Genomic DNA, 22,979 nt, shown 5'->3' with positions numbered 1-22,979 from the left:
ATGACAGAGGACGATGAAACTTCCTATATGGGTAATGGGGGTGTGGGACACACCAGATGCGGTCACGATGGACATCTTGGAATTATCTCCAGATTTTAAAATGGGAAGGGGGTGGTCATGTGGCACATCATTTAAGATGTACGTTTTCTCAGAAATAAGAATATGTAGTTATTTTTCCCCGGCGGGGAAGAACTGGAATTATTTCCACCTGTTCAAGCGGCTCTGGCGCCCACCCATCGTCGTATAAAGTTGATACCGGGAGGAAATTCTGGGGGGTAAAGGCAATCAGGGGTGTAGTGCTGATCACATCACCCCCACCTTCGGTCGTGATCAAGAAAGTGTGGTGCCCTAACTCCACACTCCCTATACGCCTTCATGACGTGGTGCAAAGCATAGGGGAGCACTTTATTTTTTTGCAGGGAAACTTGCTTGTTCCAAGGTTAATTAGGATGGATGGATATTCCCTGATATTACCTCTGCCAAGTATGCTAGAATATATGCGAAATCCTGGGGCGACGGGGGGATTTCCCCCACCAACAATTTTCGCCTCAAAAATCCCCCACCAAAAAATTCCGGGGGGAGAGTTTTTGTTATAACAAACAAAAGATAAGCAATTACTTTTAATTTCAAATATACTTTACTAAGAATACTATCGATAACACACATAAATTAGTGTAGTTGTGTTGTGAGTATTGAATGCTTTTTCTCTCTCAAGAGACCGTTAACAAATCTACATCAGTGGCCGCGGTGGCTCAGTCGGTAACGCGTCTGACTACCATGCTCAAGGTCCCGGGTTCGATCCCGGCCGGTTCAAATCCGGGAACTTTTCTAACGTTGGAAGCGGCCCCGGCGCCCACCCAGCGTCGAATGACATGGGTACCTGGGGGACACCCTTGGGGGTAAAGGCGGTCAGGGGCGTGATGCTGATCACATCACCCTCACTCGACCGGACCAAGAAAGTGTGGGGCGTTACCCTCACACCCCCTATACGCCTTCATGGCATGGTGCTAAGCACAGGGGAGCACTTTACCTTTTTTTTACATCAATACGCACAATAAAAGTAAAACAAGAATGCAAAATAATAATAACTATGAAATCTAATTGATTTATATTAACATAAAGTACAAAATAAACAAAAACTTATACATAATAAAACCACTTGAACTATTTCATAATTTATTTAATATGTTTAACCAGTTACTAAAGAAATTAGCTTCTTTGCAGTATCTGGTGTATAAAGGTAACAAATTAATTTCCTTTATGTAATTAATAATAATAGTATTATTATTATTATTAATAATAATATATTTTAATTGAGTAATTTATTTTTACTTTTAATAATATACACATATATTTGTGGGGCAGGGGTTTGAAGATGAAGAACTTTCTCCCCCACCAGTTTTCAATGACTTCGCACCCTGATATGCTACAGTGGTATCTAAAACGGAGGCACCTTCTAACAGCTGTGGAACGCAGGAATGTATAACTGCAATATAACCTGAGTTTACAACCCCATTCAGAGTTACTCATATCCACCTGAACTCATAATTTTATCATCCCCTACGCCATTCCAGGAGTTATAACAGGCCCAGACCCTTTCGCGCCTGCAAGAGGTAACAGTCCTGTTTTTCCCACGGGTTACCCGAAATAGCTTCATTGTTTACACTACATCACATCGGAGATAATCTCTTTGAAATATGGAGAGACTTGGCTTAGCCTAGGTCCCACGGTTATCTGGCTGGCGCTCCTGCTTTGTGGGTGAATATTTAACGTTCCGCTCTCTCCCCCCTCTGCTCAGTGAAAGAGCTAGTTCTTTCTTCGGGATTCCCCTTGTCACTCGAAGGGGGAGGCTTTCTGGACCAGATCTTCCACCGCGAGGGTGCGTTGCGAGAGGTGAAGGCGGGTAGAGTAAACCAGGGAATGCGGTCCTTCTGTGTCAATGATTGCTTTGCTTTTTGGATAACGTTTTGTGCGGGAAGTTTTTTTCTTGACGGTCACTGATTAAAACCAACATTTTAGATATAATAATCATTTCATCATTTAGATGTTTTGGGGCCTCCCGACATTATTATTATTATTATTATTAATAACTATAATAATAATAATAGCTTTGTTATCATGATACTTCACTTCACTTCTACTTGGACACTTTGTATTAATTGCACACTTGTGTAAATTTATTTATTTACCAGAGAATTCCAAATACAGCTTTGGCCATTTTACATTGGAATGTAATAACAATGGAAGTAACAATAAAGAATAACAACATAAACTAAAATACATATATGAGATAAAGTGAGTTAAACGTTGTTACACAGTAGCCTTTTAAAACTTGCCTGGTTTTCAAAAATGTCAACTCGTTTTGGTAGAGTGTTCCATTGGCCGGGCAGTCTGTGGAAGAGAGAACGCTGTATTAGGCTTAATCTAGGTTTCTGATATGTGAAAAGCACGGTACTCGAAAGTGAATTTCTTGAAGAAGGCGATCACTTTAAAATATAGAAATATAGACACATCTCATTAAAAAATATTCATTAAACATTGATAATACTATACACTTTGATTCCTCAACGTCTCATTTTTGTGCCCTCGGTCTTGCGGCCCCTAGGATACAGCCTAAGATAGCCTACAGGCAAATCCCCCCCCCCCCCTGCGTATCTCAGTTCTTCTCTTTTACTACATAGTCTTATCTCTTGTCGTTGCCTTATATTCTTCTCAGACTCATTCTCTTTTAGTTTCCACCGTCTCTCTCTTCACCTTCTAGCCTTGTCTTTTCCTGCTTCATTCTTTTTCCTTCTCTTTCTGTTCGCTTCTCTCTCTCTGTCTCATTTTACGTCTTCGCAATCTACTTTTCTCTTAATCTTTCGGTTTTAATCTCTTTCCTGTCTCCCTTCTTTCTCTTCAAATATCGTCTTTCTCTTCGTTTCACCTCATTGCTTCATTCTCCCCTCTTTTTGTTTTCTTCTCTCTCTCTTTTTCCTTAATTCTCTTTGTTGTCTTCTTATCTTTCTCACTCTATTTTTCTCTCTCTCTCCTCGTTCCTTTTCTATACTTTAAACTATCTTTCCTCTCTTCCCCTTTATATGCTCGCCCTCTCTCGCTGCCTTCTTCACTAGTTCCTACAGATTCCGGAGCTGCGTCTATTCGATACCCTCGTTGTCCTCCCACATTTCATACGTCCTTGGGTAGAAAACACCTGGCGTCAAGCTCTCGAGATTCTATAGATGAAAAAGCAGCAATGAATATGTATGTTTTTCTTGATAAGATCTACCTTAAACAAACATTGCAACGTTGCTCCACCTGCATTCCTTCCCATTCCGCGTATTTACTATCAGTGACGTATGTACTATCGTGTGTGTGTGTGTGTGTGTGTGTGTGTGTGTGTGTGTGTGTGTGTGTGTGTGTGTGTGTGTGTGTGTGTGTGTGTGTGTGTGTGTGTGTAATTAATTTCACACAGGCCATTTATTTCTCCTATTCCCGGTTTTTAAAAAAAGGAATGCACGTTCATTTCGTTTCATGTGAACTTCAGAAGCTGCTGCTTTAATACAATTGCAGATGAAGAACACGACAACAACAAGGTCGGTGTATATCATAACACCAGTGGCGGAGTGGGCTCCGGTCAGGGGCCTCAGGATCTAAACTTGTCTACGTCACGGACGTGTCATTGTTTTGTATTCCTTTATATCCTTATTTCATCAATTCATCCTCATTGTCGTGATTAGTCTAGATATATTGAAAAGCAACGTAAAATGCTTAAAATGCAAAATACAAAGCCGAGATCAGATCTCCACGAAAGTGGTATCACTGTCTCCTTGTAATGGTGGGCAACGGGTTCGATGCCCAGTGAGGAATATGAAACGTTAGTTGGGGTACCATTTTAAACTGTGGGTCCAGCCCTAATTAGCCTATCTGAAGCAACTTTTGCAAGCCATGGTGGAAACGTGGACTTCCGCAATTTTTTTCCAGGGAGGGGCAAGCAAGGAAATATTTTCCGGGGGGCAAAGGAGGCATATTTTCCCTCCATAATAGTTATGCCCTCTCAAAGAATACTGTTTCAGTCTGAAATTTTAATGTTCCTTCAACGCACTTACAATAATTGACATAAATTATTGTGACTCAAATGAAATTCTGTGTGAAATAGTGAACATACGTTTTCCAGGGGGGACGTGCCCCCTCTCCTTCCCTTCCCTTTCCGGACATCCATGGGTGGAAATGCTATGATCAGCACCACACTAAAATAAAGCCCCTATCACACGGAACTGGATTTCTAGTAGGAATGCCCTAGTTGGCGCTGAACTGACTTTCTAGGTAGAAATCATGGCCGCCTGGCTGACTGCTTTGAGGAATAGGACTAGCTTTTTTCCTCGACTAGATACTGTGGAACAGCCAATCAGAGCAAAGTTTGGGCATGTGAAGATAATCTGTGATTTGCAAAAGGGAGTTTTTTGTCTGTGCTTTACGAGTGTTGGCTGTTTTTGTTAGCAACGAGAATGATGACGTGCAGTGCATTCGTATTCAGTTCATTTCATTAATATTTAGGTATTTATGCAAAGCGATGAGATGTGTACGTGGCGTATAAAATTAGCCGAAAATGAAAATCCTTATTATTACAAGTGTATTAAATTAATGTTTTGTTTTGTTTTCAAATTTGTGAATGAATTCTGCGAATCTCATGTGTGCATACTAGTTTGTTTTTTTCGAGCCAATCTTTAGTCCATACTTTTTAATTTTTGATAAAAGCACATTCTTCAAATTGATCGTCCATCTTTAAGCCGGCTTTAGACGAAAGCATTTCCTTTTAACATTTTTGCTAGCATAAATGCTATGAATTACACCATCTATGCTGAGTGCAGGGTGTTTACATTTGAAACAACTAAAGTATTCTTTCATACGTGTACAGTAAACGTTGTAAAGTATGTATTTAAGCAGCGCCATTGTTTTGTACCTAAATTCCTCTCGGTTGAATAGTTATCGGCTTTTAAACATGTGAAGTGATACATTGTTTACATCTCACGCTGCCGCCATTACATGTTCACACGTCTATCGACAACTACGATAACAAGTATTGTGTGAGGCGAAAACTAGCAAATGGGTAGCCAGTCCAGCGCCAACTAGGGCATACCTACTGGATATCCAGTTCCGTGTGATTCAGGCTTTACTCATTGATGAGGAACAGATCAGAGTTCTTCCGCGTTGCAGACACGCGTCACACGGACTGGCAAAAGTGCAAAATATGGCACGACTCGCCCTTCCGGCTAAACTCCATTTACAAGGTTGACTTGCTTGTCTCCAGCGAAGTAAAGAAAGGGAGGTCAGAAGTCGACACCTCTCTCAGCGGAAATGACGTCATGGCACGCGCAGCAACAGCAGCACCCCCCGTTGCAGCAGATGTGCCACTGTTTACAGCGCCACATGGAGATTTCCTGCTAAAATGAAGGTAAAATGCTTCTGAGAAAATAACTCTGAACACTGTGTTCTGGGAATGCATTCCACTGCGCTCACATGTCACGTATGTCGTTACAGATATATCGAGAAGTAACATTGACATGTCTGCTATTCTTTAAATTGCCGAACCTTCCCCTTTTGTATCCCACTTTGGGTGATTTTAGAGGGTCTTTTTTGATTGGTGGATTAATGAGGAGGGTGGAGTGGGCGATCACCCCCCCCCCCTTCACTTTTTGACGTCTAAAATTAAGCGATCACCTCCTACTTATTCTGTGTGAATTTGACGGCTTATTGTCACTTGTAAACGTCTTGGAGGGGGTGGAACGTTCACTCCAGTTAACCTTCAAACACCCGAACGAGACAATTTGGTTTCCCCAATGCCTGTTCGGGACAATAACGTTCTGGATATTCGTGTTTACTGGGTTTCATGGTGTGTCATACCTAATTTTAACGCTGGCGTAGCCATGTGAGGTGATAGGGTGTGGGGCAAGACACCCGAAGATTTGTCGTGGCTAGGCGGGGAATGAAACATGTGAGGCAAAATCGCGACCTAGACTCTCGGTTCGTTCGAGACATTGGTACGAAATTTGGAACATTTACCTGAACCAAATATAGGCCTACTTCATTATGTGAATAAGCACCGTTTCAGCATTGCATTATAGCCTTATCTGTACTGTGTTTACTTAGCTATCGTTATTGTCTGAGATACCGAATTATTTAGAGTTGTATGTGTAATTTAAAATTATCTCTTTCTCTCCTCTCCCTCCCTCCCTCTCTCTCTCTCTCTTTTTCTCACTGTGTGTATGTCCCTCTCTCTCTCCTCTCTCTCCCTCTTTTTCTTACTGTGTGTGTCTCTCTCCCTCTCCCCTCTCTCTCCCTCCAAACCTCCCTCTCTTTCTCACAGTGTGTATTACTCTCTCTCTCTCTCTCTCCCTCCCTCCCTCCCTCTTTCTCACTGTGTGTATATATATATATATCTCTCTCTTTCTCTGTCTCTCTCTCACACACACACAAGGTGGCAAAGGAAGCAACTGATCATCTGACACCATGCAGCAATGATTCTCCAGGAGCTGCTAGTTTTTTTAGATGAGTCAAAAGTGGCGAGCAATTGGGGGGCAGGGAGACATTTGCCCTCACCACACTTTTTTGGCACCCACTTCTGGGGCAGTATTATTCTTCAAGAACTGATTGAGAGAAGAACGACTTAAATTACCCAGATGCAATGTAAACCGTCCCACTGAGCAATGTGTGCAAACATAATATCTCGTTCATCCATGCTGACGCCTCAAGCAGAGTTTCTCATGAGATTGTTAATAAACGCAACTGCCCCACATGCCACCCCTGATCGCCACCACTGTTCTCATCCGAGGATTGAAAATAAGGCTTGTGTGTATATTATTCTCGTGTAGGGTTGGTTACCAGACGTACTCTTTTTCGGGTCGTGAAAGTGGTCCGGGCGGAAATGTCCTCTTTTTTTTTGGGGGGGGGGTAGACAGCGGCGGCGATTAGGGGCCGAGAGGTGCAGTTGCCCCCCAATTTTCGCCACTTTTGCCCCCTCACTATGCTAAATCTTATCTACAAAGGGAAATATATTGTCTTTGCCCCCCTAGTTTTGCCACCTTGCCCCCCCCTCCTAGTTTTGGGACCCAATCACCGCCACTGGGTGTAGACAACTGCTTCAACAAAATGTTGTATTTCTAAATATTTGTTAATATTGTTTCCGTATTGAATTTCAAACTAAGGATTTACAATACACAGTTTCAAGCCCAAAGACAAAGAGAAATTGTTAAACGTTTGCGTCTCTTCTGTTGTCGCCGCTGCATCGATGAGATTTTGATTGCAAAGCATTTTCGACATCTACTTGGCAATGCTTAAAACAGTTGCAGCAGCATTCACTACCTTTACAAATACACTTCAAGTATTACATGTAGGCTCGCAGTTATTTTATTCGATAGGTTCACGTGGTTCTTCTAGTTCCAAGATTAGATGATAGGGAGCAATATTATGAAGCTGCAGCGTTCAGCCATCTAGCGGCAGAAACGTGAACTGCTTGCTCAAGGATCTTTGCCGACCTTGGTCTTCCTGTCCGTAAACTTCGTATTTATCAGCATGTAAAGCTATTAAGATAATTGGTACCGATAAAATTGAGACAAGTTGAAGTACAAAACAAAACGAAACTGCAGAGAAGCCTATGACAACACACTCACGTGACGACAGCGCGGGATTAAGAGGGTATTGCACGTACAGAAACTTCAAGTTAGATCTTAGAAGAGCGTTCGTTTATGTATTATTTATTCTCTATATATCGAGATTCTGTGTAAGTGCCTGACACGTACTCGGTCTCGTCTCTTGTTGAAAATGCTCGTGCAGAATCTCGATTTGATTGATTGAGTTGGTGTTCTAAGTGCACTTTATGCACAGTAAGTCTAATCGGGACTGGACCTACAGTTTAAAGTGGGATCCGAACCACTATGTGCTTCCACCGGGTATCGAACCCGGGACCCCTTGATTAAAAGGCGACGACACTACCACTGCGCCATCGGGGGGACCCAGAATCTCGAAATATAGAGACTAAATAATATACATGTAACGCGTCACTTCACTTAAGACGTCATAATTATTTTTTTTTGTCTGACAGGATTTTATCCTGAATATATATGCCACCACTCGACAGAAACTCCTTACTGTCACTAATGAATTCACTTTGTAATTACTGTAAACGAAATACATGACTTACCTGTATATAATCGGGTAGATATTTGCGTGTTATATCTGAATATAGTAATGTTGATTCGATATTTGTTATTTAGCGTCGCATTCCTGCCACTTTTGGCTAATCGCGATAGTGAGGATGAGTGATGATATGTTGAAATTGATGAAAGAATACTCACAAAGAACACCAGGCCCGGATTCGAACCCGGGACACCTGATGACATAGTAATGTAAATGTGATTTTGGTATATACTGGGTGAGTCTTTTAAAAGAGGCCCCGTGGAAAATGCGCTCCTTGCATGTAGGCAACCTTGGTACACCGAAGAGAAGAGTCCAGGATATGTCGTCATGTCATGTTGTCGAATATGCTTGGCACCGATATCCTGGACTGTTCTCTAACCCGCTCTTCTCTTCGGTGTACCAGGGTTGCTTACAAACAAGGAGCACATTTTCCACGGGTCCTCTTTTAAAAGACTCACCCAGATGACTATCTGCAGAACACGGTCGCATGTGTGATTTTTTCCTTCCATTCATGTTGCAGGATGTTTTCTCCCACGCATATATTTTGTTTATGCAAGCAATGTGTAGCGTGTGTTCCAAGTTTCAATTCTTACTCAATTCAATTTTACCATTTTTTCTTAAATTCCGTTTGCTTTTAATTAAGTAATTTTAATCATAAAAATCCGACAGGGGAAAATCTCCCGAAATTTTAAATAATAAAAGATAAGTCAGGGTATGATTTTAAGCATTCTAGCGTTCCGCCATCTCTTAACAGCCTCTTTAACTACATGCAGCAGGGACATCGATAACGGGGATCCTCGAACTCCCCTTCCCTCCTGCATTTTTCGCGGCTTAGAAGAAATTGTACTTTTTTTTTTAAAAAAAAAACTGCACATTATTTGTTAAAAGAAAACTTAGCATGTACATCACAATCGGTTGCGTCTTTTTAGTTATTGTGCTTCAAGCAGATTTTTTTTAGATATCTCTTTCAGAAACTACTACTATATATTAATGAAAACTTAACATGACACAAAACAATTTGTAATTAATAATATACGTACATGTGTGGTGTGTGTGTGTGTGTGTGTCAGCGGAGGTTGGTGGTTCTGAACTAGGTGAAGAGCTAGAGAAAATTAGATCAATAGTTTCACATATTTTAGAAAATGGGGTTTCTAATAAGCATGGGGGATAAGGTGCCAAAACTGGGGGGCAAGGACAGTTTCCTTTCCCTTGGCAGTAGGTAAGGTTTAGCATATTGGAAGGGGCAAAAGTGGCAGGTGGGGGCAATTGCCCCTAACGCTCCCAGGAAAGACTTAACTGTAAAATGCAATGATTTTTTTCAATTAGCAGATGAATTCCAATAAATGGTCATCTTGAATGTCGTACCGAAGAAGGGGGAGTTGATGAGGTAGTACCCCCTCCCCCTTTTGACCTAGCAGTCGTAAAAAGGAGAATGTCAAATGTAGGCAAAGGTTCGAAATATAGGACTGACTGCTAAAAGGAAGAACACATAACCGCTTCGACTTACAATCGGAAAATAAACCTATTCGAGCAAGGCCTCATCTCCAGGAAGCTATATCAACTCGCGGCAAGCCACGGCACCTAGCGACCTGTTGAGTGAGATGAGTCAAAGCTTTGCCTGCTCCCACAAAAATAGGCAATAATTAGGCTGGAGAGTTTGATGAACTAACCGATCTCTAACTACGCACAGGTCAACCATTTTGGAGTCATCTTCGACTTACGATCATATCCCCGCCCTTACGAAAGTCTTGGGCCAAGCAATGTTCGTTCACCTTTTGCGTAACTGTATTCTCCCCCCCCCCCAAAAAAAAAAGAAAATTGATGTCCGTAAACAAAAGTACATACAATGTACTTCATAATAATGTCTCACACTAATCATTATCACTGATGGAGCCACCATCCATTGATTTATCCTAACCTAACATTTCTATTTTCACAAAAGTGCAAGGTTGGTGTTCCCCCTAAAAAACGGAATTACACATCACCCGCAGATCGAAAATTCTGGATAAGTTCCCACCCCTATTTTTCGGGCGGGGCATTAATCTGTGCCCACTAACTCCTTTTCTTCTCCCCAGGCCGTTCCGTGCTTTTATTGTACCAACAAAGCAATAAAATGTATATGGAAGATACAGAGGCGAAGATATAGTACAAGCAATGCAAGCACTGCTTGCATAATTCGAATATCATTTAATGTACTTAATGTTCTAACCGTATTTAGTTTCCATCGCACTCGATTTCGCAAAAAAATGCGGCCGCAAACTCCCCCAGCAGCTCTGTAGCAAGCATCAGCCTCAATGCTTGCAGCCGTTCTGCGGGAAAATAAGGCCTCCGAAGGAGTCACATGGCGAAGCGTGAAATTCTAGTGGAACCCGTCCACAAAGCTTCTACAAAAAGCTGTGCTTTCCGAGCTTGCGTGATTCCCGAAAATAGCCGAGTTCAACCGAAAGCAGAAGGATTCATCTATGGGTACGTTGGCAGCAAAGACTAGTAACGAATATTTGTCTTCATGAACACGTAAACAAGATCGCAAATATAATAATAATTGTTAGTCATAAAATAACTAAAAGAAGTTATCACTGTTCTAAATTCCATATTCATTCATTCATTCATTGTTTTCTGCCTAATTGGCAGGTTTTTCACTGCAATCTCCAGCTTTCCCTGTTCTCTGCCTTACGCTTCGTAATAGCATACGACCCAGTTAATTTAATATCATCCATAAGCTGATATCTCTTTCTTCCACGGACTTTTCTTCCTTCAACCATTCCCTCCAAGGCATCTCTTAGCAGGCAGTTTCTTCTTAGACAGTGTCCTAACCAGTTTCTTTTCCTCTTCTTGATGGTCTCCAGTATAGATCTTTTTTCACCAACTCTTTTCAGTACGGCTTCGTTTCTTACCTTGTCCGTCCATTTTACACGCTCCATTTTTCGCCATGTCCACATTTCAAAAGCTTCGAGTCGTTTCTCTTTATTTCTTCTCAACGTCCAGGTTTCTGCACCATATAGTGCTACACTCCACACAAAACATTTCACTAATCTCTTCCTTAGACCTATGTCCATGGGTCCACAAAAAACATTTTTTCTTCTATTGAAAGCTTCTTTTGCTATTGCGATTCTCATTTTCACTTCTTGGTTGCAGCTCATGTCACTGCTTATAGTGCATCCGAGGTACTTGAAGCTATCCACTTGCTGGATTCTTTCACTGTTTGCTCTCACATTAATATTCCTTGGTTTCCGTCCTATAACCATTGCCTTTGTCTTCTTTACATTAATCTTCATCCCATACTGCTCACAGCTGCTGTTTAACTCTTCTAACATACTATTTATGGTTATTTCATCCTCAGCGAATAATGCCATGTCATCAGCAAATCTTATGCAGTTTATTCTTCTTCCTCCTAATTTGACACCTCCTGTGCCCTGGAAACAAGTTTTCACTATATCTTCTAAATAAATATTAAACAAAGTAGGCGATAGGCAGCATCCTTGTCGTACTCCTCTTCCAATTTCACAGCCTTCTGTCATTTCGTCTCCTGTTCTCACTTTAACTCGTTGATTCATGTATAAGTTGCTTAGAAGTCTTCTCTCTTTCCAATCTACACCAATTTTCTTCAGAATTTCTAAAAGTTTAACCCAATTCACTCTATCAAAGGCTTTCTCCAGGTCTACAAATACTACAAACACCTCCTTTCCTTTCTCTAAATATCTTTCCCCAATGGTCCTCAGTAAACCAATTGCATCCCTTGTACCTCTTCCTTTCCTGAAACCAAACTGTTCTTCCTCTAACTCGCCACTGACCTTCGAGTATAGGCGTCTGTTCAGAATTCTTAGAAGAATTTTTGCCGAGTGAAATATCAAACTGATTGTCCTGTACTCAGAACATTTTCTGGCATTGCTTTTCTTCTGCAGAGGTACCAAAACAGTCTCCGTGAAATCTTGTGGCCAATCCCCTTTCTCATAGATTTCATTGCATAAGTGCAGTATTTCTCTTTTTCCATCTCCCAGGCATTTGATAAGTTCAACAGGAATTTCATCAGTGCCCGTTGCTTTCCCATTCCTCATTTCTTTGAGTGCTTGCTCAAATTCTTCATTCAGGATATAGTATCCTTTCTCATCGTCAGGCACGTCGTCTTCATTTTCTACATTCAGACTGTCTGGGCGATTCTCTTTCTGGTAGAGCTCTTCAACGTACTTTCCCCACACATTCGATATTCCTTTTTTGTCTGTGATTTCACATCCTTCCTCGTCTTCTATCATCCACATTGTTTTCCATTTCTTCTTTTGGAAGCCCAAGCAGTTTACTTCACGATACATCAGTCATACCTCCTCTTTTTTCCAGTTCTTCAATTTCTTCACATTTTTGTTTCATCCATTGTTCTTTTGCCCTGTCAGTTTCTCTTCTTAGCTGGTTATTCAGTATCTTGTAATTATGTCTTCCCTCTTCTGTATTTACATTCTTCCATTTTCTCCGTTCCTCCATTTTTTCCAGCATACTTTCAGTAATCCATGGTTTCTTTGCACTTTTCCTTTCCCTGTAGCCTATTGTTTCATCCACTGCCTTCTGTAAGCAGCTTTTTATTCCATCCCACATCTCACCCTTATTGTTACAACTAGCTTTAAACTTATTATAGTTTCCTTGGAAATGTTCTGCAAATTTTTGTCTTTCGTCTTCTTCCCTGAGCTTCTCTAAGTGGGGTTTCTTGCTCACCTGGTTTTGGGTTATCTTCTTCAATGTAAGATTGATTTCTCCTATTAGCAAGATGTGGTCTGAATTAATGTCAGCTCCTGGCAATGTCTTCGCATTTTTCAAACAATTTCGAAATCTTTCTTGTACCAGTATGTAATCTATCTGGTATCTTTTACAATCTTTTGGACATATCCAGGTGTACCTCCTTCTCTTATGTTGTTGGAACAGTGTGATTCCAACAATTAGGGAGTTTCTTTTACAGAAATTTACCAGGCTTTCCCCTCTCTCATTTCTCTCGCCTAATCCATATCTTCCTCATCATATTATATTACAAATTATTTTAGATTTCGCGAAATGTAAAACGCGTAAAAAAAGTTGACATTGGGAGTTGGGGCAGTGGAATTTCTGCACCCCCGTGAAGAGTTTTCTCAGGGAGGGAGGTAAGATTGGATGGACCTTGGTCCTGCACCCTGCTTCCTGGTCGGTCCAGCTCAAATTACGCCAGAAGTGTTGACCGCTACCAGTGTTTGCAACTGCCAAATTATTTACGCAGTAATTCAAGTGAGCTCTTTCACAAATTTTACAATCAATAAATTGACTGCTTTTGAATAAAACTTGGGGTGAAAATAAAGCTATCTGAGAAAGAACTATCTACTGATATTTGTACATGGCATAGAAGTAAATCGTATACATTCTGCATATTATGAGCACAAGAATATGTTTTAATGATTGATTGATTGATTTGTTGTTTTAAGTCCACTTTATGCACAGTAAGGCTAATCGGGAATGGACCTACAGTTTAAAATGGGATCTGAAACACTTGTGCCTCCACCGGGTATCGAACCCGGAACCCCTTGATTACAAGGCGACGACACTACCACTGTTTTAAGTTCTATTATTATGACGCAAGTGGTGTTCCCAGGGTCTTTTTACGGTCCCCATTTTGTCATCTTTTCCTTCCTTTGACGTTTTTTCTTAGATATACTGGGCCAAAAGGGGGTTATGTCTACCATCCACCCCCCCCTTCGCCCCGGGCACGCCATTGAATGACACTTTATTACTTAAGTATTAATGTACATACTCGTTCTGCTGAAATGATTCTGATTCCTCCGCGTAATTTTTATCTCCAAACTGATATATCTTTCCTTTGTGACGGATAAAATTAATGAAATAGGTTGGTATCACTTTCTGTTGTTTCAGAGATTTTCAAAGTGATCTTGTGTAGATGCTTGCATTTGCAGTTGTGGAAAGCGCGTGGGATAGTGTGAGTGTTTGTTGCTTCTTGTTTTGTGCTGTGAATTTATCGGAATGAACGCGTATTTAGGAACGGTTGATGTGAAGTGCGGGTGTATTATTGAGCAATTGAAAATTGCTTCGTTTAGCTCGAGAGAGATAAGTGTTAAAATGAAAATCGTGGAAGGGGGGTCGACCAACACCAAGAGTTTGAAATTTATTGTGGTGAGTACATCGTCTATGCATGTGTTTCTTTGCTTTGAAATGAATTTTTTATTGTTTGTGTTTAACTTTTTATTTAGTGTTTAAGTTACTCCAATGCGGTTTTTAGGGTGCCCAAAAATACTAAATTATATCATGCAGCGTAAAATAAACAAATGATTCCCATTTTTTTTTTATCTAAATCGGTTTGGTCACCGTTTGACCATATTAAATAATAATGAACAAATAAAGGTACTAATAAGTAAGTAAGAAATTCCGTCTCCCTTTAATCGTATGCGGAAAGTTCGCATATGCAAAACGTTTAATATCATATGAATAACGTTACCTGGATTTTTTTTAAAAAGTAAATGTGACGTTTGCGGATCATATGGTTTATTTTTAGTACAGTCACTTTATTACGATATTTTGACAAATCCAGCGACTGGGTAAATGAGGCTATAAACCTTGAATCTTTCCCCTCGGCATGTCGTTGTACTACATGTTTTGTTGTACTGAAACATTGCTTGCCTCCTTCGTAAGACTACGCTTCGCTACTGTGGAAGAAACAAGAAACCCGCCAAGACTCCCCATCCTCGACCCACATGCGTATATACACCACGCACAATGAATGAAACACACACCCACCCACACACAGAAGCACACGCTGTTAGTTGACCGTGGCAGGACAGGACCACAACGAAAGAGAAAAAACAACACGGTCCATTGGAGGCGATAAATGAAGGAACTGGCAACAGTGTGCGTTGTGCTCTTGAAGGTCGTGCCTCTGGACTGGACATGAAAGCAAGAACATTTTGTCCTGTCACCGCGGGAGGGCGTAGTTGAACGTGGGACGAGGAAACACCTGTGCGCAGGTTACAATCGCGTGTTTCCTAATTTCGAGTCTATTTTCTAGTGTGCAACAAGACGTTTTTAGTGTCCGTTTCTTCCCGTCACACAGAGAGTGCCAGTATTAGAAGGTGTACACTGCGAAAATGTGAATTCCTGTAAGTACTTTTATTACTTAAGGCCTGAAGTAAACGAAGTGTAAATATTTTTCAGTCAAAAGAATTGTAATAGCGAATACAGAAAGTGGACAGAGCTAACACCAAGATTTATTTATATGTCCTCGTTATCAAACGAGTTAATCTAAACTCAATGTGGTGCCCGGGATTTCCGTAAGGAGAGACATAACAACAAAGGCGGGATTTATGCCCTCCGGTAGCGTGTCATATATTTTACCATCTTTCCCCATATTTCGGGACCTACAGTCAGGCCTGTAGCCAGGATTTTATTTCCGGGGGGGGGGGCTCTTTCTTTATTAGCACAGGCGTCGCCAGAAGTATTTTAGAGGGGCAGGCAGGCCACTGATAAAACTTGATTAGTATAAATAATAATGACAATAATTATTACCACGGTTATAATTGTCATTTTATAATAATAACTACGAGTATTATAAGTTATTAAAAATAAACCAATTTTAATCCAAATCTATTGTTATTATAATTACATATTGCTACTAGATCCACCGTATGAGTGAGTATCACTCAACACAAGTGTTTTCCATTATTTTTCTTATATTTTGTAGTTAGTGTACTGAAATTCATAGTTATTGTATTTTGTTACTAACTTTTACACAATTGTATAACCTCTCACAAAGAAAACTATACACTTTGAGAGTTGCGGATCCATTTATTTTTTGGATTAATGGTAGAATATAAAAATATACACTATTCCTCTATTATACACTAAACGTTTTTCGATCTAATGTTTAATCCTACTAAGGAAGTAAAATTAATTACCACTATACATTATTTAAGTTACATATTTGTAGGGTTTCGGGAGCTTCAGCCCCCTTAGCCCGCCCCCTGGCTGCAGAGAGTCCAAACACGGACTGCTTGATTACAGGGCGACCGCATGAACAACTATGCTACAGGGGAATCTTGTTGTATAAGACTTGAATTCGAGATGCAGACATCGGAAAACAAAGCAGTCCTATGTATGGGCGTTGGGGTCGACATCCCGTGGAAATTTGTACTATTAATTATAAATTACAAAAACAGAAATGAAGTTGTTAGTATTCTAGCCGAATATCCAAAACATAAAGTGTGTTAGCTCAAACAAATATATTAGTGGAAAATGTGAAAGGCCAGAACTCCAAAAATGAGATATTTTTGGATTGATTGATTTGGTTTATTTTACTTCACTTTTCTGCCAATTTTTGTTAATGTTGAAGATGAGAATGAGTGATGATTGATGAAATTGATGGGACAATCATAATGAACATTCATGCGCAGACAGGAATTCCTGGCGTCGTAGCGCGCTGTGTTCACTACTCATCCACGAAGAGCGATCAAAAATTAGATTTCTACGCGAGAGGTCGCAGAAGGCAAACTTACCTCGCTAACGTCCAAAGCTATTCCTTGAACAAAGTGTATAAAAGTTAACAAGAAGATTTAAATACATTAACGGTCAAGTGTAAAAAAAGAAATGAAAAACGCAGCTCACTGGATATGTACTAATCTGATTTATCGAGTATAAGCATCTCTTCAAGACTATAATATCAATAATAGTTGGGCACAAAATTATTTTTAGTTACCATTAGTTCATAATAATTAATTGAATGTTGTTAATTGAATACTTGAAGATTTCAATTCGGTCCAGGAACCTTTTTTCAATGAAACAATTAGCAACTTGTACCGAATTTAAATTGTACGAGAAGGAATGTTCCGGTCCTGTATTGGAACCCATTAGAATTTATGCGTTCCTGTACCTTTAACAACCCTGCTTCCAGGTTCCTTACTTGAGGATCCCACGAGAGTTCTCCTGTCCTCAATTCAGGTAGGATATTCCTGGACGCGACAAACTAGAAAAGTTCCCGTATCTTTTAAATTGTTGTGAAGTTTATTTGGTTTCAGCTAGTTCACACGGTGCAATGAGTTTCAAAACCATGCAGAGAAGGGCTTCCTTACTTGATGTAACCGCAGATAGTATATGATACAGTGTTCAACAATACCAATGTTATTCTATTTCTTGTTGGAGAAAATATTATTTTCTCGTTTCGTCAATTGTTATTAGTATCTGAACTTGTGAAGTGAAACATTGGGTTTTTGTAGTTCCATGAAGATCGTGTGAATTCCTCCTTTCTGCCTTTCTGAATTGAGGATACAAAAAACTACAGCGTGTTTCAAAAGTCGCGCAACCCAAACTTTGGTCACCTGTAACATGAAAACCGTCAGAGATATTTACACCAGGTTTTCTGCACCATGAAGCCTCCTCATTCATTGAGATATTTTTATACCGTGATTCATAAACATTGCAACTGATTATAAATAATGTTTGGACAGTAGACGGTAGAACGGTTTTGGATTAATTTTTAAGCTATTTAGTTTTTCTATCTTGTTTATTCTCTTAACCAATGAAAGGCAATATCGAATATGTTTGTCACTTTTTTTTTCGCTCTCTTTTTTCTTAGGTGTTTTTTACCTTTCACTTGAATCTTTTTCCTTCATTTTTCCCTTTTCCTCTTCCGTTCCCTCTATTTCTCTTTCCATCTGTCTCTTACGTTTTATTCCCTTTATGATTGTTTCTTCACACTCCTTTTCTCTTTTCCTTCTTTCTCTGTGTAGCCACATTTTGGAACGTGAAAAAAGGCAACGCTGACTCGAAACAAAAGTAGGTGCGAGGCTGGTTCCATTGTTGTCCTGGGTGAAGATTGATTTACTGCGGAATGATTTGACATTGTTTGCCCGTTTCCCCTCTTCGTTAATTAATAACCTTGTTCCCAGAACCACAAGCGCCAGGGCGTGGCTGCTCGTCCGACCATTTGCAGGCAATTAATGTCCCCCCCGTCTTCATTTGACCGAGGAATAAGACGTTGCCTTCCATATTGAAACGTGAAACGCTGCAAAACAATTGCGAATCGCGTTGTGGCGCGTGACTTCCGATGGCATCAGTTTATTTCAGGGTTTCAGAATTCTCTTATTTCTGATATTTATGTGTTTTATTATTTTTTTTAATTATTTTCTTTGGTGTTGTAAATAGAGTGCAGATATTTCCTTATATTTGCCCTTTTCATTACTGTATAGTAAAACATAGGCGTTAATGTTTTAAATTCATTTCATGTCATTTTCAGTCTGATAATACGCATATAATTATTATAATAGACTGTCGGAGAGGTCAAGGGTTCGGTTTCAGGTATAGCAAGTTGCACTCTTCTTCTCTTTCATTCTTTCTCTGTTTATCTTATTTTTATCTTCTTTTCCCATTTCTTTCTCTCATTCTTTATTCCTTTTTTCTGTATCACGTTCCATTCTGTCTCTCTTTCTCTCGTAACTTCTCCCTCTCTCTCATCTTACATCTCTCTCTCTCTCTTTTTCATTCATTCTTCCTTTTATTTATCCCATCACATTGTATTCTAGCTTTCGTACATTCTCTTCCTAATTTTCTCTACAATTCTGTCTTGTTAACAACTTCTCTCTCTCTTAAATGTTTTAACTTCTCTCTCTCTCTCTTTCTCCCTGTTAAGGCGATCTCCTACCCCGGCGAAGGTCTGAGCATTTTCTATGTAAGCTTATGGGATGTTTTCGGTATTTTGGTCACGATTATCTCGAGAACCAGTCGACAAAAATTTTCCAAATTTTGATTGAACACTGAGAAAGGATGTTTCTAGAGACCCACTGATTAATATTTTCATTTTTTGCATCAACGCCCCGAAAATTAATTAATTCATTTTACTCTATTTTCACTTTTCTTGACACAGCAACCCTGCAGAGCCCAGTCGCCTGGCTCTTCACGGACCCTCGTTCACGACTAATGAGCCGGGAGGAGAAGGGAGGGAGGCCCGAGGATAACTCACCAGATGTTTTCGAGCTGTAGAAATCTGCTTCAGGTATAAATATCCGGGAAGGAAAGCTCTCAGAAGATTTAACTGAGTATTTTTGAAATTATAGGGCTAACTTGAAACTGGACAAAAGAAAGTGTTCAGGAATGCGAATAGAATCAGCACAGATATATATTCACTTAGTCTGGAGTATGAAATTTCTCGAAGTACCGGGATGGCGAAAGTATGCTGTAAAGCATTGCTGTTCTCAAGGAGGGGTTGAGGGCAGCATATTCCCCAGTATCTCAGATGTCAAGAAGAGAAATAAATTACACAATGTCCATTTCAAGAATATTTCGGCAAAAATAAAGCGCAGGTTAAGTAGTTCATGAATATCTGGATAATGAACTTCTAACAATTGTACAGATCAGTCTCCCACCCCCTCCATGACCAATAGCGCGTCCCCCCCTTAGATCATGCCATAATTCCCATAATGTATTTTATTGCGACACTCTCCTATTACTGAAAGTAATTTTTTAAGATTTACTGAATAATTTACTTGATCTGCCCCTTCTCCAAATTATTCCTTTTCTTCATCTTGGAACCAATTATAGTGAGTTGAATTAATTACTAATCAAGTATGTTCCTCTCCGCCTCATCGCACACATTGCACAACGATGTCCTTTTTATACATATATTTTAGAAAAATATATTGAATTTTATGATAGTGAAAGGAAAAATATTCCTCACCAAGAATTTAGATGGGGCGGTCTGCGTCATTATCCCCTCACGCGCGAAGCGCCTAATAATCCGGGAGGAGGGGGAGACCCAAGAGAATAAAACCCAGATGCACTCGACCTGCATGCAACCGGTTTCGGGTATATGTAACAGGGGAAAGACCCCTCAAGATCAATCTTGGTATTTCTTTTTCTAAATTGTGGACGGGAAGTTTCGGAGCAAACGTTTCATGAATAGAAACAGAATAATCGCAGATAGTGTATATTCCTTTAGTGTGGAATATGAAATTACTGTGCTGCAAACAGTGCTTCCGGCAAGGAGGGGCTGCGGGCGGCGGCATATTCCCCAAAATCTCAGATGCCAAGAATACAAGTCAATTGCGCTAAATCAATTTCAAAAATATTTCAACAACGACCAATATATTGTCTTGTTCCGTGGTAGAGGATTCTCCCCGATGGCACATTGCTAGCTTCATCGCCTTGTAATCAAGGCGTCCCTGGTTTAATAACCGGTGGAGACACATAGTAGTTCGGATCCCACTTTAAGCTGTAGGCCCAGTCCCGATTAGCTTTACTATGCATAAAATGCAATTAAATCAATGTTTCATGGTCGCAAGAGTGTAAAACATCTGAGTCACATAAAATATAACGTTTAGCTTGAATTAACAGTGTTACCTTCTCAAAGCATTTAAATAGAAATGGCATATGCATGGTTTCGTTACACATTCCAACTTTAGGCCAAAACCTAAATAGTTTTACTAAATTAAAAAAAAATTACTCTCAAAAGAGGAACACTGAAAAATTTGTTTAAAAGCAGATTTTCATGCCCCAAATATCGTACTAACAATAATATTACATACGCGTGTATGCATAATCACACAATAGCAGTAAAGTGGAAAATAAAATACGAAAATTGTAAGTGTGTTATGTATTATGTATCTGCATGTCTGTGTTAACTTATATTTCTGTTATTGGCCTGCAACCGTGGCGGAGTGGTTGGCACAGCGCTCTACGACGCCATGGGTCCTGGGTTCGAATCCCGACCTGAGCATGGATGTTCTTTGTGATTGTGCCTTCATCAATTTCACAATATCATCACTCATCCTCATTTTCGCGATTAGCCAAAACTGGATTAAAAGCGACGCGAAATAACAAGAAATCAAAATGTTCCGTAAATATGTTTCATGCTTCAGGACGTACTGGTAACCTTCATTTTTCACCCCCTGGAAGTTTTTTGCCCTAGTCCATGTCTATGCAAGAATACGTTTATCTACGAATACGACACTTCTATTTATTACGTAAGGCATTATACAATATACCCCGAGGAAATATCATTATTTACGAGATTTTCTTCTCTCAGAAGATGTAAAATTGGGTTTTCATGTTGTTGTTTTTCCGTGAAGCACTGTTCTTCCGTCGAGTAGCTAATCTGGAGTACGTACATTTAAATCTTCTTACACATCTCACTATGTCTGAACAAACTGTCGTACAACATGATTTTTACTCGCCAAAGGTCGTACCATTTGTTTTTATTGCGCTTTCTGTCCTGCCAAGACAAGCAGAATGTCCTATTGCGCATGAAATACATATATAACAGCGATGTACGTAACGTATCTAACCGTTATGGCCAGGGTTATGTCTGTCCGGTTGTCCCTATGCTAAAACATAGCACCAGCTATCGTAAGGCACAACCAACACCCCCCAGCTATCAATTTTCTCTTGGAACCTTGAATATATGTGTACGACAGAAACACACTATTAGATTGTAGTAGAAAAGGTCATATGGTTCAAGAATAGTAGAATTTGATTACAAGTAGCAAGAATGATTTCGAAGGATTTAAATTTGAAACAGATTTTCGTAGTGATTAATTCTGCATAGGTATAATAGTTCTGCAGTTGTGATGAAAAGATCTAGTATTGAAATGCAAATTGAAAGCCCTTTTAATACTAATCTTTTCATCACGATTTCCCTCTATTGATCGTTCTTCGGTCTGATTTTCCGTGTGACTATGATATGTACCGAGATTCCATGTAACACTTTCCTAGTCTTCCACGTTCATGACAAACATGCCGCTCTCAATATAGCAACTGCTACAGATATTTTCATTTGATACTACAAAATTTATGAGGATAATCCGAGCTTTTTCTCTTGGAAAGATCGACATCTACCATTTATTCCCGGCCGGTCATTCACGCCAAAAATAGTTTAGGCCTAGAGGCCATACCAGATGCGCTGTCCTGTTGAGCGATCATATTTCACGGCATGGTCCACTGCGTTCTTTCACCTCGTGTCAGTTCAAATGTGTGTGATCTTCCTTTGAGACAAGTGTTTCGGAAAGCAGTGTCTGTCGAAGATTTGTAAAATGAAAAGTGACGACGTTATCAGCAGAAAGAGGAAACGGTGCTACTCTCGGCTCCCGAGAAAGAAATCCCGACAAGCTTCTGTACTTCGGGCATATTGGCAAACCCACAGGTAAGTGAACATTGTTAAACTTTTATTTATTATAATTGTAGCATTTTAAGAATATGGCATGGTGCAATCACGTATCAGAATTACAATTATACTAAATTCATTCTGAGAATATACAGTCACCGCAAGAATTCCCAGCAATCAAAGAACAGAATATTTACAATAAAACTGAATTCCTTGAAGGAACGTGTAACAGGATGAAAATTGAGAAATCCTGGGATTTGATTCTGTGTGTTCGTCCCTCATCTAATTCTTTAATTCACCATCACCATTTATTACGACTGTTGCGATCAAGACGAACACTCCATATACCTAATCAAGGGATGGGAGGCCAACATTTTGAACATTTTTTGGTATTGAACATTTTTTGTCAAAATAGCGAGTGTGCAAAAGGAAGATACATACATGTATACTTGGAATAGAAAGGGGTGGGCGGGTGTTTGGTAGCTCTCTCTTCCGAAGGGAATGTTCGCCACTGGTTGCAATTAATCTGGAGAGGTTGACATGCGATGGGAGGTAAAATGAAAGAGCATAGTCCATTTTATCTAGGAAAGCGTTTGACTTACCTGTCAAGGACGTATTTAGGGGGGGGGTCCAGGGGGTCCGGACCCCCCGAAAGATTTATCAAGTACTAAAATTAAATAATGAAAAAAATATTCTTTTA

At 39.9% G+C, this 22,979-nt stretch overlaps 1 protein-coding gene across 3 annotated transcripts in view; it reads left to right on the top strand.

Moving 5' to 3' along the window:
* LOC146001912 (breast cancer anti-estrogen resistance protein 3 homolog) overlaps positions 1-22,979 on the top strand; it is a 256,008-nt gene that overhangs the window by 145,509 nt on the left and 87,520 nt on the right. The window contains exon 1 of one of the 3 annotated variants that reach the window (XM_083139646.1): positions 15,137-15,293. The exons of the other annotated variants lie outside the window; for them this stretch is intronic. The gene's annotated coding sequence lies outside the window, so the exon portion shown is untranslated. Of the gene's footprint in view, positions 1-15,136; positions 15,294-22,979 lie in introns of those variants that run through there. 3 annotated transcript variants of the gene reach the window in all.

Source organism: Lepisma saccharinum, chromosome 1, assembly GCF_977018435.1.
Source record: "Lepisma saccharinum chromosome 1, izLepSacc3.1, whole genome shotgun sequence".
Lineage (NCBI taxonomy): Eukaryota > Metazoa > Arthropoda > Insecta > Zygentoma > Lepismatidae > Lepisma > Lepisma saccharinum.
Note: the sequence above shows the minus strand (reverse complement) of the source record. Positions and strands in the feature narration are given on the sequence as shown.